The sequence below is a fragment of the Xiphias gladius genome, chromosome 14 (assembly GCF_016859285.1).
Source record: "Xiphias gladius isolate SHS-SW01 ecotype Sanya breed wild chromosome 14, ASM1685928v1, whole genome shotgun sequence".
Lineage (NCBI taxonomy): Eukaryota > Metazoa > Chordata > Actinopteri > Istiophoriformes > Xiphiidae > Xiphias > Xiphias gladius.
In genome coordinates this window covers 1498345-1524185 of record NC_053413.1, presented here as the reverse complement: position 1 = coordinate 1524185, position 25841 = coordinate 1498345, and the positions used below count along the sequence as shown (strand labels likewise).

General features: G+C 38.2%; 1 pseudogene; it reads left to right on the top strand.

Annotated features, from left to right (window-relative positions):
• The first annotated feature begins 1260 nt into the window (after positions 1–1260).
• LOC120798905 lies at positions 1261–18147 on the top strand (annotated as a pseudogene).
• Positions 18148–25841: the final 7694 nt, after the last annotated feature.

Here is a 25841-nt window from a genome sequence, read left to right as displayed (position 1 = left end):
CAGGCCTTGATCTCGTGACTTGGACTGTACAGTCCTGGTTGAAATTACTGGCACCCCTGAATTTTAATTACAGAATTTAGAATACCTTCGGATATAAATGCAAATTAACCAATTTTGTATGATCAGAATATTTAATAAAATCTCCAAAGTCATTGAACAAAAAAAAAATGCAAAAATGCTTTCGTATAAGTGAAAAAGAAGACATAAAATGTATGCTTGACAAAATAAAAATGAAATAACTCTCACCTGTGCTTAATTTTCAGTGTTCAGTTTAACCAATGAATGATGGTTTTCCCGCATAGAAAAGGACTGATTGTTTCCAATTTTTTTTTCGAGATCGCGAAGACAAGAGAGCTGTCTGAGAGCATCAGAAATGCTATTATCAAAGAGTATAATTCCAAAGGCTACAAGGCAATTGCCAAAGATCTTGAAATCCCTGTTTCAACAATTTGTAATGTTATCAAGTTTTACAGTCATAAAACTGTTAAGATATTTCCAAGACGTGGTGCTAAGAAGAAACTCAATGTGAGAAGTCTGCGATGGTCGATGCAGATTGTGGAGGAAACACCACGCAAGACATGTAAAGAGCTTCAGGCTGACCTGGAGCAATCTGCAGTGGTGGTTTCACTGCACACCATACACCGCACACTAAACCAAATAGGGCTCCATGGACGACAGCAAATGAGGACACCACTATTGAAAGAAAGGCACAAAAAAGCAAGACTAATGTTTGCAAAAACCTTCATAGATAAGTCTTTCTGGAATAATGTTATATGGACAGATGAAACCAAAGTACAGCTATTTGGTAATGCACTGCATCAGTTTGTTTATAGGTGACCAAATGAAGCCCATAAGGAAAAGAACATACTACCTACAGTGAAACATGGTGGAGGTTCTATCATACTGTGGGGCTGCTTTGCTGCCTCTTGTACTGGAGGTGCTGAATGTATTAAAGAATGATAAAGTCAATATACCAAGGCAATATACCAAGGCAAATATTACCAAGGCAATTCAGAGCGAACTGTGTTACCCAGTGTCAGAAAACTATGTTTGAGGCAAAGGTCTTAGGTCTTTCAGCAGGACAATGACCCAAAGCACACATCCAGCAGCACAAAAAAATGGTTGAAAAGGAAAAGATGGGCTGTTTTAAACTGGCCAACAATGAGTCCTTACCTAAATCCCAATGAAAACCTTTGAGAGAGCTGAAATCTGCCATTGCAAAAAGGACTCCGGCAAATTTAAGAGATTGAGCACATAGCAATGGAAGTGTGGCAGAAACTGCCAGCAGACAGGTAAGACGCTTTTAGATGGCTACAAGAAATGTTTAGAAGCTTTCATTATTGCCAAAGGTTCTGCAACCAAATATTAGTGAAGGGGTGCAGATAATTTTGTCTGGGATACATTTTGTTTTTGAATTATTTCACCATTATGCAAGTTTTGTGTTTTTATTTTCTTTTGTTTATTAACCTCGGAAATTTTATTAAGATATTTTGATCATACAAAAATGGTTAATTTGCATTTATTTCTGAGATATTCTAAATTCTGTATTTAAAATTCGAGGGGGGGGGGGGCTATAATTTCAACCAGGACTGTACAGCATTTGTATGTCACTTAGGACAAATAGTCTTCCAAATGAATAAAGGTAAATTTGAAGTTTTCCATGTGTGCTCCGGCCTCCTCCAAGAGCTTGGGCCATGATTTATTTGGTTTCAAGGGACCAGTCAATATATAGTGACACCCTTGTACGAGTGGAAAAGCAATTCACATATTATCAGTTAAACAGAGCAATCTCAGACTCCTGACATACATATGGGAAGTGATGCTCTAATATAAACCACTTGAAATGAAACCAGATGGCAGATGCTGGGGGGTTCAGCAGTACAGAACTGGGATCTTCTGCAACTTTTGCCGCTATATTTCACTTCCAGACAAACAATGGACAAAAACATGTACCACAATTGCAATTGCGCTTCCAAATCACTCTCCTTAGTCTGGAACTCACACCTCCCTACTATGACCCTCTCTGCAGGTCAGTGGTGACTAAATCCTGCCGTGTTTTGTAATCCCACCTTTGTTACTCTCTTGGAGGAACAATTGAAACTCTTTTTTTCCATCAGTGATACTCTTGATATTTCAGCATCAACAGTACAAAGGCCTATGTAAGAGGAGTGATTATTTCACACTCACTGGAAGAAAAGGTACATTCAATACAGTCAACACCACATTGTGCAGTACCAACATTGTCAGTGAATGTGGTTAGACTAGAAATGATGACGGTTTATCATTTATTATATTTTCCCTAATGGATGTGCAATAGACTTTTCAGTGATAATTATAAGTCTGCTATGAAAATGAAACGTTACTAGGTTTCTAAAATCTCTCAAAGAGCAGCTTTAAACCTGGGGCTGGGGCATAAACCCGTGGCTTAGCTCAGGTTGATAAGTAGCTGGGTTTCATCAATGTTTGTGCATGCTCTGGGGTGGCTATGGCTCAGGAGGTAGAACGATCATCCGGTAATCACAAGGTCCAACCCTCAGCTTCTCCTTTCCTCCATGTCGAAGTGTCCTTATACAAGACACCGAGTCCCTAATTGCTTCCAATGGTCAGGCCAGCACCTTGCATGGTAGTTTGCTGCCATCCGTGTGTTATGTCAAATCGTCCACATTCTAATGTTGGGAAACCACTTTGGAGATGTCTTCAGTTGTCTACAAAGGTACTAAGTATATCTAAAGCCATGCTGCTGTCACAGATCACACTAAGGAAGGCTTGTGTTTTGGGAAAAAAGCTGGGATTCTTTTTAAACATACTGAAGTGAACTTAGTGCCAGAGTTGCATCAGTCCGTACTCCTAGTTCACCCTGGACTTCACTGCATACACTGCCCTACAGAAAAAAAAATTTCAGTCAGTTTGATGGATTACTACCCTCTACCAATGTATAACATGACAGGCCTCTCTCTTGTTTCCCTGCATCATTCAGTTTCTTTCTAATCTTTTTCAGGGATGGATATTCAGGAGGAATCCAAGGTCCCCGATTGTGGAACATCTGAGAGATGTAATTGGTGTAACTCAAAAAATTGATCTGTTGTTTGTGGAGAATGAGGAGCTGACAACCACTCTCAAGGTTTGTGAAAGTTCACATCAGTTATCGCTTGGAATATGGATTGTTAAATTTTAGGTCACTGATTTGGAAAAGGAATAATACAACTTTAACTCAACCTTTCAAAGTTCAGGTAATGACTAAATGTTTACACTCAATAATATTAAATTTTTTTTCAAGTAGAATCAACATAATTCCATTCCTTTCTTTCTATTGTATTTTTTTTTAGTTATGACCCCATCAATTACCACTATGTTAAAGGTTCACACTACTCTACTATGCAAACATTAGTGTGTTCATGAAGAGCAAATTGAGGCTTAACACCACCTAATGCACATTTATAGAGGATAAAATCAACAATTGTGCAAATAACATCACTCATGTCTAACTGCAGTCAATGTTAGTAAGTAATTGTATTTCTACAGTGGCTATGTGGAAGCACTCTAGAACACAGTATAAAGCAAAGTACACCAGTAACATTGCAGGAACATATAAAATGAAATGGAGCTTCCGCACATTCAGTTTGAAATAATTGATACTACATTATAGTGCAAAGTCTCACCTTTAATTTAAGTAGGTTTATGTCAGTATAGACAGAACTGTGTGTGAGAAATTACCCTTTTAAAACATAGTGCCCAAATTGCAAGAGTTCAAAGGTTTCTTGGGCAGCTGTGTGTCATTTCAATGTTAGTTCATGCACATAAGAGCTCACACATGGCTCAGAGATGACTGAGAGTTGAGAGCTACCATTTAGATTGAGGTGGAGTTGTCTGTCAAAATGAGGACTAAAGAGGTTGCCATCCAAGTGACGAAGATGATAATGGGCTCAAAAAGCAAAAATCTATCAGACAGATATCAAAGGTCATTGGTTTGCCAAAATCAACAGTTGGCTGGTGTGCACAGGAAAACTAGTACATGGTAAACAAGCTGGTAGACTGAGGAGCGAGTCTTGTGGATAAGTGGAAAATCCTTTGTGTGGTGAAGAAAAATCCTTTTATGACCGGACATGACATTCTGTGTGCTCAGATTCAGCCAAATGCATCAAAATTCAATGGACATTTTTCATCATTTAACAAAACAACAATCCTAAACATACGGCCAAACCAGCTAAAGAACTTTTCAGGATGAAGAGGTTGAATATCCTCAACTGGCTGAGTTAGTCACCTGATCTAATCCAGTTGAACTACATTCCATCCGCTGAAGACCTAAGTAAGGCAGAGAGACCCCATAACAACAAGGGCTGAAGGTGGCTGAAGTTAAGGCCTTGGAGAGCATCACCAGGGATTCTTCAATAAAAACTCATGCAAACTGTTAACTGTTTTTCTATTTGCTGCCTCTGGATCAAAATTGCCAAGGTTATTTTTGAATGAAGAGACAGTTTTTGATAATTGTATGAAGTAGCTTTCACAATGCTTGGCTTTAACAGACCATAAACAAAAAGTTTTTTTTTTAAATGATTTCTGCAACTCTGACATTGATAATACTTTCTCTATTACTAATCCTGCTTTGGCACTCAAGTTATTTCTGACAGAAAGGCCCTATACAAAAAACACAGAATTAAAAACAGATTTAATCCTTGGTTCTCTATGCAATTGTCCAACCTTATTCCAAACAGAGATAAACTTGATCTAGTGGCAGCCCAGAGAACTGATTAACCTTTAAGCAACAAAAAAACCATCTGCACAAGCATCATTGGGAAGGCTAAATCCAATTATTACCTGGCAGCTATCTCTTCTTGTGATAATAAATCCTCCAGAAAAACTATAGCATCTCTTAAGAATATAATAAGGTCACCTTTCCCACCACACATTTACCTAGAATCTGTGATAGACTGGTTGAAGACTGGTTGAAGTTTTTAAACATCATTTTCGCTCCTCTTTTTTTGTATTTTGTAGTGTGTCTGCTGATTCAACTGTAGATAATTACCACACCTGCCCTGTAAAAGGAGTCACCAATACTGTAGTTTCTTTTTCTGACTGCAAATTTTCTCTCTAGTGCCAATGCTCAGAAAGCCCTGCTTAAGTCACAAGTTTGCAAAATCATGGGTGCTGAAAACCTTGATCTCCTCTTTGTCCTAGTGCCCCATAATTTGTCCACACTTGGTGCGCAACTTAATCAAACCTTTTTAACAGGTTTATTTTCAACTTCATGGAAAAGTGCATAAGAGTGGTGATGTCAGTGATCTCAACAACAACCACTCAGTGTCTAAGCTTTGGCAAAAAAATCCTAGAATCTCTGGTTAATTTACAACAGCAAATTGACTCACTGAATTTACTACCGCCACAGCAGGCTGGTTTTCACCCAGGTCACAGCACAATAATAGTTGCAGTTTGAGTAATCAGTGAAATTGGGCCTCATACAAAAATATTTTCGTATTCTTGTCCTAAGCTTTTTCTGTGAGGCTTGACAATACGAGTGTACCAAGGACAAGTTCCAAGTATTCCATAATAATCGTTAATCTGTCAATGACTTGTCATTAGAGCAGTGATGTACTGTGACATAGAAGAAGGAATGATTCAGACTACCTGAAGTAAGATGCTAAAAAACATCTTACTAAAGCAAAGCTGTCCATGGCTAATATGCAAAGTGGTTAAGGGGACCATACTCATTGAGACTATTACACTAGAGAGTATCACAGCCTACAGTAGATAAAGTTACACTGTCGGGTGCAACAGAGGATGATACTAGGCAGCAACCTGCATATGGACCCTAAGAAAATTTTCCTAACAAGTACTGAAATGTATAAGCTGCTGTGACAAAATATGCCAATAAAAATACTAAAATCTAAAAAATTTCTCAGTAAATTGGCAAGCCATGATGATGCTATGGCGGACATAACATTATGCATTTAGTTTGTTTATTAAATACATTTTGGTATCATATATAGCTACAAATTCATTCAGATTAAACCACTGTAATTCTTAAGTCAAACACATGTGTTTTCCACCTGTGAAAAAAGGTCTGTCTGTTCATGACTTGTACAACAGGTCTGGACTACTCGTGAATTTTTTTCAACTAAGAGAAAATTCTAAGTATGAGGAAATTGGTAAATGCAACAAATTCACTGAAATTGTTTTCATGTGCCACTTAAGAACAAATTCAGTGAACATTCCTCAACACTCCTCAGATACACCACCAAACCATAGACTTGTTGAGATGAATTTGAGAAGATGTGGATTTTATGGTTGACATCATTTTGGTTCACTTCAGGTGACATAATGTCTAGCCATTTCAAACATACAGTGGACAGCTATTCAAAAGCCAATTTCTTGTGTATGCCTGTGTTTGGATATTGTCGCTGCATATAGGTCATTACAGTGGGCAGTCCTTGAAAACATCATAGGAAGCCAAATAGTTGCAAGCAAATGGAAGTGCAGCTAAAAAACCCAACATTCAAGATGGCTGACAAAATGTCAGGCATGCCAAGCTTGTCAGGAATATCTGTACAGGCCTTCTATTGAAGAAGACTCTTGAAGGTAAAAAATATATGGTGATAACAAGTAACATCTAAGGAACAATATTATTGTTAGACTTCTCAAATAGTGATTTGAAATATGAAGCAGAAAATTCCAATTAATTGTTTGTAAACTAAAGTGGACATCATGCATAAATGGTTATATTTTACCTAAAAATCCTTTTGTACTAAACCTTTACTGATGTATAAAAATTTGTCTCTAGTAACATATTCTCAGTAAATCAGTCCATATCTGTTAATTTAAATAATTTGCAGGGTGTTTGCAACAAAAACAATATTTTATGCTAATTAAGTCTATTTTTTGACTGGCATTTGATCATCATATTTTGGAAAACCACTGGCCTGAGCTCACTGAAAACAAAGAATGCAAGCATATAACGTTGTATACACATGAAAAACTAAGTACATCTGTTTGCATCTTGTGACTTTTTGCCCTGCTAGTCTTCATAGTAGATAGAACTGAGGAACTGATGTACATTCCAAAAACACTAAAGAAGAAAGTAGATTGCTCATTTTTGAGAGTTTTTGGAGACTAGTGGACATTAAATATGGCAGCAGTTAACAATTATTTCCATTATAATCTGCTGATCATATTGACAATTAATTGATTAATCATCAACCAGAAAATAGCAAAAAAAACAGATTCTAATTTCCTTTAATTGACTTTTTTCAGTCAAGCAGCACTCATAAACCCAAAGATATTCAGTTTACTATCAGATAAAACAAGAAAAGTATCAAATCCTCACATCTGAGAAGCTGTAACCTGCAATATGTAGGCACTATTAATGCATCAAAGGGCTAGAAGGAAGGATGACAAGAGTTGAGCACTTAAGTTCTGCTTACTAGAGACACCATGCCTGCAGGAGGTCTTGGAGTGGGTTGAGATTGTCCCATAACCAGCGGATGATAACCTTAGCTCTGGTGGTGTAGGGTAAGAGGAACCCCAATTGATAATATTGAGTAGCCAAGACCTTATAGATGTTTCTTGAGGTCAGAGCATCATAAGCCACAGGTCAATGTTTGTACCTGAGAGTGTCCATCTCCCAGTCCCAGATTAGTCCTAGCGTGAAAATTCCAGGCTGGGGTTCCTGTGATAAGTGACTGATGACAGGAGCTCTGTAAATTTGTCCCACAGTAGCCTAATTTCATTTGAGGAGCAAATAGTCTGTAGACAGTTCTTGACATAAAAGCACCTCTCAGCTGTCATTGTCTGGCTGGCTTTGGTCGACGACAGGTAGTGCTGAAGAGTACTACTACCCAGCAGAAGACTTTTGGAGGCTCCTCCATCTTCAGATCACACCACAAGAATCATAATAAGGTACAATTGTCAGGAAGTGTGCGAATCAGGTGAAACATTGGAGAAGCTTGAAATAGAGAATTTCTGACATGCTGCTTGAAAAAATATAATTAATTAATTATCAAAAATAGTTTTATAAGTGGTTGTGATGGTGTCAGATGTGGCTATTTGTTTTGGAAGCATAAGATGCCTCAAAGATTGCAATGTCTGTTTGTCAGTCAGTCCTTCAGTTTGATCAGAATATCTCTCCAATTACTGGTCTGATTTCCATTCAGTTTGCTCAGGAAATTCACACTCCTCCAGAGGATGGATCCTTTTTTTTTCAGTAAAAGTGTATTTTTCTTTAACACCATCAAATCAAATTTTCCTATTTTACACAAGACATGTAAAATGTAAGGGGTTGAATACCACTGAGCTCATTCATGCTCTGCATAGGATAAACCATTGCGATACCTCGAAACCCAGGCGATTTCCTTAAATGAACAAAAAAAAAAGTTTTGCAGACAAAACAGTAGCATCTATACTTTTTTCCATACTATTCTTTTGTTTTCCAAGCACTGTAACTGTTATTTTGAGCAGACGTGGTAAATATTGTCTCCCTACTATTGTCTTCTGAAATGTGTCAAGCTTGCTTTTCTACAGCAGGTGACTGTCTCTTCTGAACTGGGAAACTCTCTCTCCAACAGGTATAACAGGCATAATGTTTTGGCCAGGACAGCTGAAGCCTGGGCTGCTACATGTACGTGGGCGCATGGACCAGCTTACCTGCTGCAGTTCTATGGACAGAACCTTTCTGTCAGGACAGGAGTGTAGGTACAGCACACACACACACATCAAGGAAGGATAACTTTTACTTGAAAGTCTAACTAGTTTTACCTTACAAACAGGGTTTAACAAATATTGTTTTTTTTTTCATTTCAGTGTCAGAATTGAGTCTCTTGAACAGACAGATGATGACTGGACAATAAAATGATTGGCCAGAAGCCCAGATAGGAACAACAAGAAAGAAGAATGAAAGGAATGACTAAGGTGTGACTTGACAGCCTATGAAAATCTTTGCTTTGCTTAACTCCAGTGGTTTCACTTCTGCACTTGCTGCAGTGATGCATAGGTTTTTTAATTTATTTTTTGTTTTTCTTTTGGTTAACGTGGCTCCTCAGTTCTCTTACTTGCATCTCTTCCTCCCATCTTAGCTCCTCCCAGTTTGGATACATAAGAGAGATGCAAGGAAAAGACGCGCGGATGGAGGAATTGTATTTACTAAATGGGGCATCCTCACTCAATCACTTGTGGATATTACTCATGATACACAGCATCTCAACTGTAAAATGTGTAGAAATAACTCACTGACATATAGAGGAAAAGCACTTGCCACGTATGAATGCTGCTCCAGTACTGATTATGTATTTATTGCACTGTCAGGGTGTGACAAAATTTGACTGACAGCAATAACACCAATAGACAATCAAAATATGTGTATTAATGAAAGAATAGAAAGGACATCAGCAATTTAAACAACTGTAAATATTCTAAATTAAATCTAATGCCTAATTAGCTTCTGAAAGACCAACTGCACAGTAAGTCTGATGTCCTGATGTCCTGCTACTGTTGGGATGATAATATGCACCATGACTGTGCAGCTGTACAGGACCATAAAACTGTATGTTTTGTATGAATGAGCCAGGGTGCACTTGGAGCAGAAAAGAATAAAAGAAAAAGAAGCCTTTTGGCTGATAAAGAAAAAGTACACAAAGTTGCCAATGTTAATGTTTCTGTCATGATTCAGACTCTACATACATACAATATTTTTATTTTATGAATAGATAAATTCAGAGCTGCAGTTGGGGCTGTTGTTCCTATTTCCACAGATAGTTTGCCTTATCTACTGTAATGCTATTAAAACAACAGCCCAGCCACTCCTTTTACTGTCCCATCAGATCAGCTAACCAATCAGCAAACAGATTCCCAATTGAAGGTGTGTTGCAGTCCGTTAAAAAACCTCTGTGTAGGATACTCCTGTAGTTGCTCATTCCTCTAGAAGCCTCCTTGCATTCAGAAAGTATTCCGACCCCTTCTCTTTTTTTCACATTTAGTTAAGTTACAGCCTTATGCTAAAATTGTTTAAATTTAATTTTTCCTTTATCAATCTACATTTAATATCCAATAATGACAAAGCAAAAACAGAATTTTATAATTTTTTTGCAAAATTGTTTTTTTTTACAAATTGATTAAAAAGTATATACTGAAATATCACATTGACATAAGTATTCAGACCCTTTGCTATGACACTTGAAATTTAGCCCAGGTGCCTCCCATTTCTCTTGATCATCTTTGAGATGTTTCTGTACCTTGACTGGAGTCCGCCTGTGGTAAATTCAATTGATTGGATATGATTTGGAAAGGCACACATAAGGTCTCACAGCTAAAAATCCATATCAGAGCATAAACAAAGCCTAGAGGTTGAAGTAACTGCCTGCAGAGCTCAGAGACAGGATTGAATGCTACAAAAAAATTATTTTCTGCATTGAAGGTTCCCAAGAGAACAGTGGCCTTCATAATTATTAAGTGTAAGAAGTTCTGAATAAACAGAACTCTTCCTAGAGCTGGCTGCACAGCCAGAAGGGTCTTGGTAAGAGAGGTGACAAAGAACCCGATGGTCACTCTGGCTGAGTTACAGAGATCCTGTGTGGAGATAGGAGAAACTTCCAGAGGGACAACCATCACTGCAGCACTCCACTGATCTGGGCTTTATGGCAGAGTGGCCAGACAGAACACTCTCCTCAGTGAAAGACAAACGAAAGCCCTCTTCGAGTTTGCAAGTAAGTCCCTAAAAGTCTCTCAGACTGTGAGAAACCAGACTCTATGATCTAATGAAACCAAGATTGAACTGTTTGGTCTCAATTCTAAGCCTCACGTCTGCAGGAAACCAAGCAGCACTCATCACCTCCCCAATACCAATGCAACGGTGAAGCATAGTTGTGGTAGCCTCAAGCTGTGGGGTTGTTTTTCAGTGGCAGGGACAGGGAGACTGGTCAGCGTTCAGGGAAAGCTGAAGGGAGCAAAGTAGAGATATCCTTAATGAAAATTTGGTCCAAAGTGCTTCCAACAGGTGTGCAAAAATTGTTGTGGGATACCCAAGAAGACTTTAGCCTGTAATCGCTGCCAAAGGTGCTTCAACTAAGTACTGATTAAAGACTCTAAGTACTTATGTCAATGTGATATTTCAGGTTTTCCTTTTTAATGAATTTGCAAAATTTTCTAAAATTCTGTTTTGGCTTTGTCATTATGGGATTTGAGTGTAGATTGATGAGGGAAAAAATAAATTTAAAGATTTATCATAAGGCTGCAACGTACTGAAATGTAAAATAAGTGATTGGGTCTGAATACTTTCTGAATGCACTGTATATCATATGCCTACTTGGTTACAGGCAGTGTAGTCCATTAGAGTATGCACTGAGATTCATCTTTCCTCTTTAGAGACAACTCTGTACACTCTGTCCACCACAGGTATCGGTCTATCCTGCAGCTGGTCAAACCCTGGTTTGATGAAGTCAATGACTATGTGTTCCCTTACCCTCGCTTCTGTACTCCCAACTGGCCCCTAGTTTGCTATTGGTCCTTGTGTACACACAACACACAGGTGAGAATGGACATCATCACTGGTCTTTGAGGTACACGTTTAAGTGTGTGTAAGAGTAACTGTCATATCTCTCTTACTATATATCAGATGAGACCATTTAAATGCCCAACAGTTAGGAATTAGGAAACAGTTAAAACTCAAGAGAACTGGATTATGAAAAGAAGCAGCACTCAAATCTTAAACTTTCAACAAGTTATCGATTAAACAAGCCTGCTTACCCTTCTGGACCCATTAATATGGAAACATCCATCCATTAGCTATACTGCTTATCCTTGAGGGTCGGAGGGGGGGCTGGAGCCAAACCTGGCTGGCATTGGGGAAGAGGCAGGAAACACTGGAAAGGTCACCAATCTGTCACAGGGCTGACACATAGAGAGAAACCACCATTCATGCTCACATCCATACCTAATTTAAAATTTATTTATTTTTTCTACATTAATTTTGGCAGCTTTGATAGCTTAATGGACACGTTGGGTCTGTTGTCTGATTGTATGTCAATCTGAAGGTGTTTTTTTGAGAATTCTGCGAATGCTTGAATGGTTGCTGTGTGTTTCGGATGGCTTGGGCATCCATCAACAGAGTGGGCTGTGCAGTGCAGACCTGCTTGTGTGGGGAGTTCTGTGGAGAAAAGCCACCTTCCTCATCTGCAACTATTCACCTAAGTGAGTTCACCCTCAGTGCGTCAGTCTGTGGAGATAGAGCAGAAGACACAAATGTAATGACATGGCTATGACATACACCTTTCTGTTTCCGCTCTTTTTCGCGAAGTGCAGTGATGTTGTTTCTACTTGTGGTGACCAGATTTTCCTCAATTCAGAATCAATTTATTATCATTGCACAGTAAAAGTACTATCAAAACTAGAAATGACTAAATTTGCTGCCCTTTAGGCATACAGTATACATTTGTTTCGTGTGTTAGATTTGGCACCCTCTGATGTATTGGTATTGTGGTTTCATGCAGCTAAAATCAAAGGTACTGTGTAGACAGGAGGAGGGGGAGATTGAGCACATGGTCCTGTGGGAAGCTGCAATTCCAGGAGCTCAGGTTTTAATCCCATTCCATCCTGTTGTTTTCTTGGCAGAAGCGAAGCCTGTAAAATTGAAATATTAATGTTCAAGAGTTTATCTACAGATAAGAATTTAATAGAAATTAAATTTATTTGTAAATGAGAAAAACTGGTAAAATCTATGGAAATAAAATGTAAGATGCAACGGGCACCATGTCTGTTTTGTTATACATATACATTAACCTGTATCTAGAAAAGATGATTAATTAATTAATTAATTAAGATCATTTTGTATTGATTATTTTTACTTAATCTTTCAGTTTCACTCCCATTTTTGTGACTGCATGCACATTGAGTCAGTATAAAAGCCTCAGAGCAAGAAAGCTATGTCCTGACTCACTTGCAGTTGTGAAGGGAATTTGGCTTCCTGTCTACTTGATGTTAGAACAACTCAACTAGGATAGTATAGTATGTGTGCTCGCTGCAGAAATTCTTCTCTTGAAATGTGAAATTGTTGCAATTGCAGAAAATGTTAAAGTGGCATTCAAAATAAAGAGGCTGAATAAGCAGGTAAAATGGGAGTGCTGAAAGAAATTTTAGGGTTTTTTTGGTTTAGTTGAAGTGTAAGCACTGAATTAAGTGTAAGCACTGAGTGAAGTTGAAGTATCAGTTGAAATGAAAATACTGAAAGGAATTGAAGATTCATTTAAAGTTCAAGCACTGAAAAGAGCTGGAGAGTCAAAGTGTAGACGATAGTTCAAGGGTCAGTGAAACTGTAAGCATTGAAAGCACTTGAAATGTAATTTAAAGAATAAGTTCATTAAACTGTTGAATCTTCTGTCAAGCTGAAGATCTGAAACCTACAATATTTGTAATGAAGACATTCACTCTAGGTCTGAACATTCCACACAATACACAACAATGTCAAAATCTGAGGTGGTCTTAAAAGAGCACAAAAACTATCTTTGATTACAGAAAAAACTATGAAAGGTATAAAATAGTGGATCGAATTTATTAAAACAAAAAGTGACTCTTTTCAAGTTTGAATGAAGTTTTTAATCTGGTCAAATATAAGAAGAGAACGTGGAAGAGGATCAGTTGCCGAATTGCTGCATGGAGGGTGAGGACACGCCTTGTATTGCTGCTGAGGTAGCAGCGCCAATTCTAAATGATTGCTCTGAGATCGGTGCAGAGGGAATTTGCATCTTTTAAGCACAGCAGCAACATGGGGACAAAACCAGGCTTTGGTCATGGGTTTCAAAGCAAGTAGAAGAAATAGAGCGGAGGAAGGAGTGATAATGGGCCTCAGTTCTAAAAAATGTGAGCATGGACGTTTGAGAAAGAGACAACAGAAATCAGGATTAAAGGTTAAATCAGAGAGTGTGACATCATGAGAAGGCATAAAAGAATTGCATGACGTATGAAATTCAACATACCTTTAAAACCTGTGGGTAAACCGCTTAAATACAGCATAAACAGGAGAAGGTGAAAATAAACCTTGTTTTAGGAGTCTTAACATATGCTGCAGGATGGAGAGGGAAAATGGGTGCAATCCAGCAATCCAACAACCTTATTGTTGGGAAACATGGGATGAAAACATCTCTCAAGAAATTTAATTCCTGCCAATAGACCATGGATATATGGTGTCTTGAGGTGATAAGCATCTTAACAGTATGAAATGAAGGCACAGATTGTAGTGATAAGTACAGGTCTAATTAGCATGCTGATAGTGGCACAGAATTAGACTTACAGATTTCTGGCTGTATCATAGGTTTTTAATGTCACTGCTAGCCCATTTCCCATGTAATTTTTGGCTGAATTTAGAAAAGTAGCCAATAGCAGGTTCGAGTTTAATCCAAGATTGTTGCAGAGAAAGGGGAAATAGTTACTGGATTTTTGTGGGCCTGGGAGAAAAGATGTCTGAAAACCTGAAATTTAAAGCAAGACACAGTGTTATCAACAATGTTATGGTGACCAGGAACATGTCAAGCACTTATAATGAAATAATTAATGACAGATAGACATGTGAGACGCCACACGCAGGGCATGATATCCTTGGAGGAGGACCTGCCTTTATTGATTATGCTGACCACAGTTTCATTATCGCAGTTAACTTTGATGCATTTCCATTTCCACAGATGCCCCTAAACAAGACTAGCCACAAAAACTGGATACAGTTCAAAGAGAACAGAGGAGCAGTTGCTTTGCAGAAGCTCCTGAGGCCAGGTGCTGGAAAACCACTGACCTTTGTATTAACCCCCAAAGCCGATAGCCAGTGCTGCATTGGTAAAAAGTACCATGTTATCAGCCTTTTGAAAAACTTCATCATTAAAAAAAGAGATGCCATTCCAGTTATCCAGAAGAAAAGACCAAAACTTCAGATCTGAGGAAACAGCCTTCATCTAATAATATTTCAACACTGAGGGATGAAATGGAGTGGGCCATGTCTAATAAACTAAAGATAAAAGGGAGATTAAGGGGTAATTTTCATGGCAATATTTAAGTGTCCAAGCATGGATAGAAGCTGATGTTTTGAAACACGATGGAGGACTAGGATATTTCACAGATATGGATTAGATATGAAAGTGAAGCTCTCATATCATCCGAATCCAGGAATTCAAGAGAAGTGGCTGAACCAGCTGTTATATCGGCAGATAGAGGATTACCTAAATGCTGGAAAGTACCAGCATTTAGGTATGTCGGAATCTGATCGGAATCTGATGGGAAATCTATTAACAAGAAGTCATGGAGCAAGTGCAGCACAAATGGCAGTATGTCATTATTAAGAATATTGGGGAGGCTCTCTCTCCAGCAGAGAGCCTTTGACAGTGACTTGAATATGGCTGGAGTACTTCTATAACGGAAAATTAGCCTGACAACAAAATAAAATGTTGAATCCTATCTGGCTCCAAAAAAAGGCCACTGAGAGAGTTGAATAGGCAAGATCTTGAATGCATCAGCTATATGCAATTACAGCAGAGAAATACAGAATAGGAAAGGTGGTTTAAATATTCTTCAGCTAAGATGATAGGATGATAGGAAAGCCTGCACACAGATGTGCATCATCTCATCACTGTGATGATGAGATAAGGCTGGCTCACAGTTGTGCTTGAACTTGCGCTAAAAGTGTGTTTACTTGTTGTGATCCAGACATTTTCCTCAGCACAATGACTAGCACGAACAGTTCTCAGATGGTTTGGTTATTTTCCTGACCTTGAAATTCTCTTGGCCTGTTGTCCAATGCAGAGCACACAGGTACGAGGAGAGGAACAAACAGGTGGTAGGTTTATTTCAAATAAAGCAGTGCAAAGTGAGTTGTTGGTATTGTGGTGGAAACTGGGTCTTAAATGTTGCTCTGAGAATAGACGCCTCACAACCACAGTCACTCCGTTGGTGCTTTAGTGATATTATCAATAAGAGGAAATTAAATATTTGGACCAAATTGGTAGCAATAACAGAAATACACTATTTTAATTAAACATACTCCAAACAGTAGATGTCTTTACAGGGGCTTCAGAAAGTATTCAGGCCCCTTCACTTTTTTGCACACTATTGTGTTTCAGATTTAATTGTAAAGTGATAAATTTGCCATATTTACCTATTAATCTACACTCAACAACCCATAATGACAAATTGAATACATGTTTTTAGAAATTTTTGAAAATTTTATAAAAGGCAAAAACTGAAATCTCTCATTTACAAAAGTATGACCCTTAATTCAGAACTTTGTAGAAGCCCTTTTGGCAGCAATTACAGCTTCAAGTCTTCTTAGCTAGGTTTCTACAAGCTGGTTTTGGGCAGTTTATCCAATTTTTCCAGCAGATCCTCTCAAGCAGCACCACATTGAATCAGAACAGTCTGTGAACTGCCATCTTCAGGTCTCTCCACAGATGTTTTGTGGGGCTTAAGTCTGGGCTTTGACTGGGCCACTCGAGGACAGTTAGAGGCTTGGCCCAAAGTCACACCAGTGTAGGCTGTATGCTTTGGGTCATTGTCGTGCTGAAAAGTAAACCATCACCCCAGTCTCAGGCTGCATGCACTCTGGAACAGATTTTCTTCAAGGACCTCCCTGTATGTGGCTGCATTCATCTATCCCTCAATTCTGACCAGTCTCCCTGTCCCTGCTGCTGAGAAACACCTCCATAGCATGATGCTTCCACTGCTACGTCACCATAGGGATGGTATGGTATGGTAGACAGATGAGCAAAAATGGCACTTCTATCAATTAAGAAATGAAATCTACAATACAATAAAGTGTGCTGAAAGTGAAGGGTCGGAATACTTTCTGAAGCCACTGTACATCAACATAAATAATTAAAAGCAGGAATGTTGGTAAATAAATCTGCATTTATATATAAATTACTGACTGTTTCTTACAGTATCTGTTTTCCATAGCTGCTTAATACTGTATGCTGAAACTTCTCCTTCAATTCATTAAATCCTTGTATCATAAATCTACAGCCTCTGATTTGAGAAGTGCCGAACCAGGGCGTGGTGCCATTACATGCAGTTGTTCACTGGTTACCCTTATTAAATCACATGCAAATGATACCGAGCTGCTACACAGACAAGACGATTCTAACTCAGTAAAATGCCTGTTTCTGTCAGAGATGTCAGATTATGATGGCTCATTAATACTGTGTATTGCCTTCTAAATTTCTTTTTAAGAAAAGTGGCGTTTCATGTTTTATTCCATAAATACGCTAAGGTGCACACGCTGCTATCACATCAATTATGATATGATGTTAACATTTACATCATTAGATGCTGCAGATTTAAAACTGAAAGTGTCGGATTGGTTCAGTCATGTAACAGGATTCACCATTCTTCTTTTTTCTTCTTGCTGTTATGCTGTTTCATAGTATACATGAGTCAAGGATAGCCGCTTGCAGAAGAAAAAACTGTATACAAAGTTGCTGTATGTGTTGCTGTATCAGTAGGAGGTAACTGCTGCATTGCAATCACTTTTGTGTTTTTCATTGAATAAAGCCTGTTAGATAAGGTTAAATGTGACTGTAGTGATTCCTTTCAGTTACACAAAACACAATAAGCAGGTTTTTAACACTGCATTTTCTGTAATTCTGTTTGAGACTGTAAAGTCAGCATGAGAAAAACAAAGGTGTGCATGCTTGATCTAAAATACTTGACAAATTAGAAGGATGGACCTCTCACATTTGTATGTTGTTTCCTCCATTGTCCTGTTGCATGTGCAGTTCCTGCTAGGATAATTGTAAGCCTGTTCTGAAGCAGACTCGCTATTTAAGGGTTTCAGAAGTCCACTTACACTCTGTGCTACTTTGTTTGGGATGGCCCTTAATATGGCAAACCGCCATGTCAATGCACAAATGAAGGGGGAGTGGATAGAGCGAGGGGGTAGGGGCTGGTTTGGGATCGGACCTCTACTATGTCTGTGCTTATGTGCCTGAATCTGTTTGGTAAATGAATTTATTTTGTGAAATTTTTTCCTTTTTGCAGATAATATTGCTCCTCTTTTCTCTGCAGAGGAAACTGGATAGGATATGCTCCATACAGATTCCTTGCCCAGCCTGTCCATCAAGCTATAGAGGTACCTGCAGCAACAATATGTGCTTTCCAGCTGTCCTCTCTAACTACATGTACTGGTTCAAGTAAAAAGTAAGGAAAATGCTGGCTGACAATTATTTGTTAAAGTTACAGATTACTGCTCTGAAAAAAATTACTTTTTGAATGGATATCAAATTGTAGTGAATTCCATTGTAAAAGTAGCAGCGAGGGAGTATGGAGTACATTTTGGAATTCACTTCATTTAGCAACAGAATAATAACATTTTTTAAAAAAGTTTTAAAAAAAATCTGATCGATTACAATAGGGTTCCCAGCATCACTGGTACTGGGAGCCATGCTGCTTCGCATGCGTGGTCCCCAGCACCCTCAGATATGGGCCCCTAATTACAGTAATACAGTATGTGCACTTCCTGGCATGAGGAAGGGATTCAGAGGAATATGTCAGACCATGAACCTTGCCTAAAAGCTAGACACAAATAACTGGAGTGAGAGAAAACTCCCTGTATTCCCAGATTGATACAGTCAGCTATTTCATATCACAGTCATCAGCATTTAAAAACGGGCTCACATTTAATCACTGATCAGTAATTATTAAACAGATGCTGTGATGTAGGATTTAAAAAAAAAAATTGACAATAAAGTTTATACTGTATAATGACAATTATGATCATAATAATATCACTTTCTTAAAGTTTTACATTACCTGGATGTTTACATGGACAAATGCTGCTTCAAACATACCAGCCAGCCTATAACAAAGGCACTGCATAATGTGAGGGTATACAACTTACAGTACATATGTAAGCAAGTAAGAAAATTTTATTTATATAACACCTTTCAAGAACAGACCTCACAAAGTGCTTCACAATAAAAGAATTCTAAAAATAAATAAAAACAAATAAAAAACAAATTAAACAAAAGCAAGTCTAAACAAATGAATTTTGAGCTACTTTTTAAAGGTGTCAACAGTGTCCACAGATTGTAAGTCTAATGGGAGAGATTCCTAAGTTGAGGAGCTACAACCACAAAACTACAGTCTCCTTTAGTCTTGAGTCTAGAGCGTACAACCAATAACCCTGATCAGATGACCTCAGATTTCTACGGGTTTTATATGGCTGCAGTAGCTCTTTAATGTAGGCAGGTGCCTGCCAGTGGAGGGCTTTAGACATGATTACAAGAATCTTGAAGTGGGCTCTGAATTTGATCTGATTGATTTGAAAAAATCAGGATTGGAATTACATGACACCTTTTAGAAATTGGCAACAGCATTTTGTACAGGTTGAGAGTTGTTCAGAGATTTCTTGCTAAGACAGGTGAAAAGGAAATTACAATAATCAAGCCGGAAGGAAATAAACACATGTATAATCATCTCCATCTCAGCTACAGACACAATGGGCCTGAATTTATCAATTTTTCTAAGCTAGTAGAAACCTAGCCCAAAGAAACACATAGACTACAGAGAGTAGGTTTAACAGAAGAGGATATAGAGCCAAGACTTTCCATTACCCTTGGGATAAAGCCACCTGGGGAAGAAATACAAACTTCTGTTTTGTCAGTATTCAGCTGTAGCAATTATCAGCCGTCCAATCTTTTACAGAGTTAAGGCAATTTAGTAGAACGGATATGTTTTAAACATTTTGAGGGCTTAAACGAAATGTACAATTGAATATCGTCTGCATAACAATGGTAGGCGATACCTTTAAAAATCTTATTATCTGCCCAAGAGGAAGTAAGCAAAGTGCAAACAGCATCAGGCCAAGGACAGAAACTTGGGGAACCCCACAAAACAGAGACTCAGGCATAATTATGAACTATAACTCAGAAAGCCCTGTCTGACAGGTATGACAAACAATCCAAAGCTAATCCAGAGATACTCACCCACTGTCTGACCCAGTCAACCAATATATTCAAAAGCAGCGCTGACATGTAATAATACCAATACAGAACATTTTTATGCATCAGCTTGCATTAACAGATCACTGGAGACTCTGAGAAGAGCTGTTTCTGTTGAATGCAATGACTTAACCATAATGAAAATGTTGAAAATGTTGTGCTCATCTAAGAAAGCTGTAAACTGCTTAGCAGCCACTTTTTCTAGGATGTTAGCTAAAAAAGGTAACTTAAAAATGGGCCTTTAGTCCTGGAGCAAGGAAGGGTCCAGATTTGTTTTTTTGAGAAGTGGTTGAACAGCGGCTTGTTTGAAATTAGCTGGGACATTACCAGATGTTGAAAAATGTTAATGATGGTGTCAAGCAGGATTTTGGGATTACATCGACTATTTGAAACATGTTATTATAATCAGTTAAAAGTTCTTTTAGATACTGATAACGAAATTTTAGATAGGCGGATTTCCACATCTGATCTGTTAAAGGCCTGTTACATGTTGAGTGATATAACTATAAACTTAGAAGCAAATTTATCACAGGCCTTGTCAATTTGAATATTTTATCACCAAGAAGCAAAAATCTAAATAGCTTGAGAATAGACCATAAAAAATAACCAAATTCATTTAAAAAGGCTTCTGCACACGTCACCAAGTCCTCCACCAAGGCCTGAAATATTAGGCAAGCTGATACAAGTGTAATTCTTGGGGCAAAGCTCATTGAAGGGGTATATTCCATATTCCTCTGCTGGGTTTCTCTCACAAAGAAAAAGTCTAACGTTTTAGAGTGGATGATGTCATTTAACGCAAAAGTTTTGTTGGTTATGGAACAGGCATTCACCAACGCCATGCTTAGAGGAACAAAAGGATAATGCCCAGATGTGGAAACAAGTTTTACTGGAATTGAATTATTTGGGTTTCTGCAATTATTCAGAACATTCAATGCAGACAATGGTTTGTTAGATCTGTCAGTGATTCTGACTCGAATGACATGGGAGTGGGAGGCTACATACAGTACATACTGTTTATTTGGAAAGTAAAAGGAAAAAATATCAATTCATATAACTGCCATGTCAAACAAATACTACGGCTCAGTATCTTCCTTTACATTCAGCAGAATGAGAAAAAAATGTATGATCAAAGTCACACATATAACCAAAATGTTAATAAAAAGCTGTGCACAATACCACTGTACGAAACTACAACCGTAACCTGCATTTTGAAGGTGCTCAAACTATCAGTTAAAATAATATTTACACATTTCATGTTGGAGGATACTGTAGTAGTTGGAGGATAAAGCATCAAGATTTAAATCAAAATTGATGATTGGTGGATTGTTACTGCAGTCAATAATCATTGCAGGTCTTATGTCTTGTGAAAGAAATTATACATTTACTCAGTTATTAGTGTCATAATGCTCATGATGAAGTGTAATGGAAATTTATATGCAAGCTTGATTTCATACGATATATCAACGTATTAATGTTTGAAATAAAACTATACTTCTGCTTCGAGAACATCCTGTTTTTAACAAACCTTGTATCAGTCTACCAATACATTCAGCAGCTGAAAAGTGTCCTAGGTAAGGATGTAAAACTGTACTTCCCTTGAACTTCTTTTGGGATGCTGAGCTCCTTGTACGGGATGGTACTGCGCCTCATTAAAAACAAAAACCGTGACTATCTGTACAAGCCCAAATCTCATTATAGTCTCTCCATGAATGTGTGTGTGTGTACCTGCGGCCTAGGATAACTCACAACCTTAACAGTATCATGCTGACAATTAATCATTTGTATGAAGTTGTTTGTACTGCTCTAAAAAAATGTGTTGACTTTCTTGTGTGGCAGAGATCTCTCTGCATGCTCTGTGTGAGCATGTAATAAACCAAACCTATGAAGGCACGACTTTGTCTCAGCTAAATTCTTCCACCGCGGGATAAAATCCTCGACAGTCTTCTGTTTTTTAGCCTGCTTATTTATTGCTACTGTATGTAGTGTGTGTATGTTGTTTTATGAAAAATATGAAATACTATTTTAAAAAATCTTGAAGAATCTTAAAAGATATGTTCTTTTGAGTATTCTTTCATACTGCACCCTCTTTTGACCGTTCTGGTTTTAGTGATAACATCCTGTGTACACCATAAGGTAAGTCAAAAGCTTGCTTTCATTCCCATTCCCGTCAGGGAACATAAAGTTAGTTATAAAAGATACACAAGAAACGTTTAAGATTCCCTACGAAAACACTGGATGATTGCAGCACCGATTATAATAAAATAACCAATTTTGCTATAGAATGCTAATTTAATTAAAGCTTTATCATGTGTATGCCTAAATGGCCAGTCAATGGAAAAGTGTGAAGGAAAAGATGGTTTATCATTTATTCACTTTTGGTGATGTTTCTATAGAAGTTTCAAGGTCTCTCCCAGGGGCCTCAGACAGAAGTTTATGAGTCCAGAGGGGCCTACCTATGGAGCAGCCTGTAGCCTTAACAAAAAAACGAAATAAGCCAAGCTATGCTGTGACTGAGCTTCAATTTATGGCCAGTGCATGGGCAGAGTGTGAACATTATGTATGTTTCTGTCTTATTGGATAATGTTGGGTTGAAGTAAAGTTCTTTGTCCCAAAAAACGTTATAAAGATGATTGTCAACTCTTTCTGTTTAGAGACTCTCCTCTGACTTCTTGTGATAAAGTTTGTTTGTCTCCTATATTGTAACTTACAATATATTTCACTTTAACCCAATCAGTGTTTTGTGTGTTTAATTGTGGTCACAGTCTTTTGTGGAAAATCTTCCACAACATTTTCGAAGTCCCATTGAGATCATTATCCTGTGGTTGTCTTCTGGAAGGACATCATTCCCTGGCCAGGACATTGAGTGAGGATTCTTGAACCTCACAAGGGGTTTTTTTCAGAGATGTTAAGTGGTCTCCATCCAGAAAGCAGAGCAGGGTAAGTGATCGCATTTTTTAAATATATATATACTTAATGGGGTATAGAGAATTAATTGGTATTTATTGTTTTTGGGAAGATTTTGTTTTTATTCTCTCTTAAATTCTAAAGTTTATGGGTTTAGGTTTAAAATACGCACTGATTGTGGTTGAAGAGAATTCCTTGAGGGGATTCACCTGAAAAAGGGAGAGAAACTTGGGGTTCTCTGGCCTTAAAGTGCACAGAAAACAGGGGGAGGTGGCCTCCTGCCTATACGGGTCCCTTTGGTGAAATAGGGGGTTTCAAATAGGGGGAAAACATATCCATTGGTTTCCACAGCAGATTTGCGCTGAAGAATTTCAGGGCTGGAATCGCTGGCAGCTAGGATATTATGTTTACCAGTGCTGGTCCCCGCTAGAGAAACTTTTGACCTGGTCAGTGTCTGTGTGTGTGTGTTTGAGGCCTCCACCCCTTTCTCTTGGTGGTTTGTGTATGAAGGTTTGTGCTGAGCAATTATTTGTCTGGAAAAGAAAAACTGTTTTGAAGACCAGTTATATATAGGCTTTTGTTACTAAAAATGAGTGGGTGTCCCTTGATAAGCAGAGTTGAGACACCTCACAAGTAGAAAAATAGCATTACAGGGCTTTGTGTGGTTGCCTTGGTTAACTCCATTTGATTTGATACTCTTTTTCCTTTTTTTCTTTTGGCCATGTCTGTGGTGTACCCCACTCATTTAAAAGTGCTTACATTATTTGAGTTGAATGATCCCTTTTTATTGCTATTTTTGAGGGGAAAATACAACAGGATTATAATTTTATACTGTTTTAGATTTATTCCATGACTTAATTTTAATTTTGATTTTGTCATTTTTTCTTTAGAATCTTATTCTTGGCTTCCCACTTTCCTTTTTCCCTTTCTTCTTTTTTTTATTGAAAATAGAATAATCAGTCTGTTTATGGTTTAGCATTATTTAATAATAATAATAATAATAGTAATAAATAAGGCCTACTATACCTTTTATCTAACAGGATAGCCAAGGGTGCCAAAAACAGCAATCAGAAAAACCTTCAGGGTCCAACTAAAGTTATGTGTATAATAAATTAGGTTCTCCTGCCATACAGTTCTTGCCAAAATGGCATAAAAAATTAGGATTTCCTCAGTGTGGGAGTTTTCAGCATGCCCCTCGTAGAACTTTAAGGAAAAAGATGGCAAAGAGATTTGAGGGTAAAATGAAAAAGGCTAATGCACATGCTTGTAAGAAAGTTAATGTTAAGTTGACAAAAGAACTTGAAAGTTTGAAATTGCGTGAGAAAGAGGCAGATAATAGAGAGAGGACTTAGAAAGTATATAATAGTGTAAAACTATTTGTTTCTGATTCCTAGAGCCCTTGTTGAAGATGTCACAGACTCAACTTATTATACTACATGATTTTGTGATCATGTAGCAGGGTTTGAACCGAGATAGCCACGAGATGGTTCTTTTGAAAACTCCTTTATGACATTACTGCATGAATTCATAGATCCTCCTAATCCAACAGGGCATACTGACTGGGAATACTATTATTAAATTGATGAAATTGACTGCCCTGTAAGAACACAGCCTCTACAACAGGGAGATGGAGCACCCCTTGGTGGGCAACAATGTCTACAACAGCACTTACCAGAGAATACACTCCACCCACAGGTTGAACGTGGAACTGCAGGGGAAGAAAGCAAATGAGCTACTGCAATGCCACCTGCTGGCCATACACCTCCACCATATACTGGATTGTTGGACCAAGCCTTAAAGATATCTACGCAAATACCTCAAGAGAGGCCATGGAGCCCAATAACTATGCAGAAAGGAGTGCAATTTAACTCAACTGGCCTAGGCACAACAAGGGCAGGAACTGTATACCATCCAAAGATGTCAATCCCAATATTGGAGCCCATGGTTACAACTGCACAGTTAGGAGCAGTAGGTTGTGCTTTGGAAAGCTCATTCCTTGGTCCAGTAGACCGATAGAATGCCCTAATGGACCTGGTGGTGTTCAGCATGTTTATAGACCATGGAAAATAACAGAATTACATCCCATCCTTGATAAGCTTCCAGAGCCTAAGAATAATGGCAAAGTATTTGCAAATGCCCTGGAGAAGATGGTGACACAGTGCAGACCCACTTCAGCGGAACTGAAACAAGTATGTGTGACCAAAATGAGTCTCGCCTGGGGAGAAGTCAAACCAGCTAATTGGGATTCAGCTGCACCATGGCCTATTGCAAATGCCTCTCATTATCAAACTCAATTGACATCTTTGCGCAAGGCACTGGAGACCAAATTCAAACCAGTCATCAATATGACAACTGTGAGGGCATGTGTGCAAATGCTGGAAGAGACTTTTGATGACTTTTTCTCCAGAAAACTTCAAGTCTTTAACATGCATATTGGTAATGAACAACCAACTGATACCACTGATGATACAGTGTGGAAGAGACAGTTTGTTCAGACCCTGGTGGATGGTCTGATCCCAGAGGTTCGAGCACTTTTTTTGTCATCTGATAATGGGTGATATTGATTTGAATCAACCCTCAAAAAAGCCATGACTATCTACACAGGTCTCAACTCCTGATACCACTTGTCAGGAGGAGAGTGAAAAACCTCAAAAAAGTGACTTTGAAGATACTGAACTGTTCTATCTTTCTCTCCCAATGTTTAAGATCAAAGTTCATGGTACCACCTATGAAATGCTGGCTGACACAAGAGCCACTGAGTCGACACTGAAGTCAACAACAGAAGCTTGTCAGATGTCTCAAAAAATAAAGACTTACATCGGGGTTTCAGGAAAAGTGTGACATGACTGAAAAATGTCAGGTTGAATGTGAAGATTTTGATGATCCAATTATACATCACTCATTTATCATTATCCCAGCCTGCCCAGTGAATTTGGTGGGTAGAGATTTGTTGTGTGCTTTGGGCTAGACTTTTGTTTGTACCAA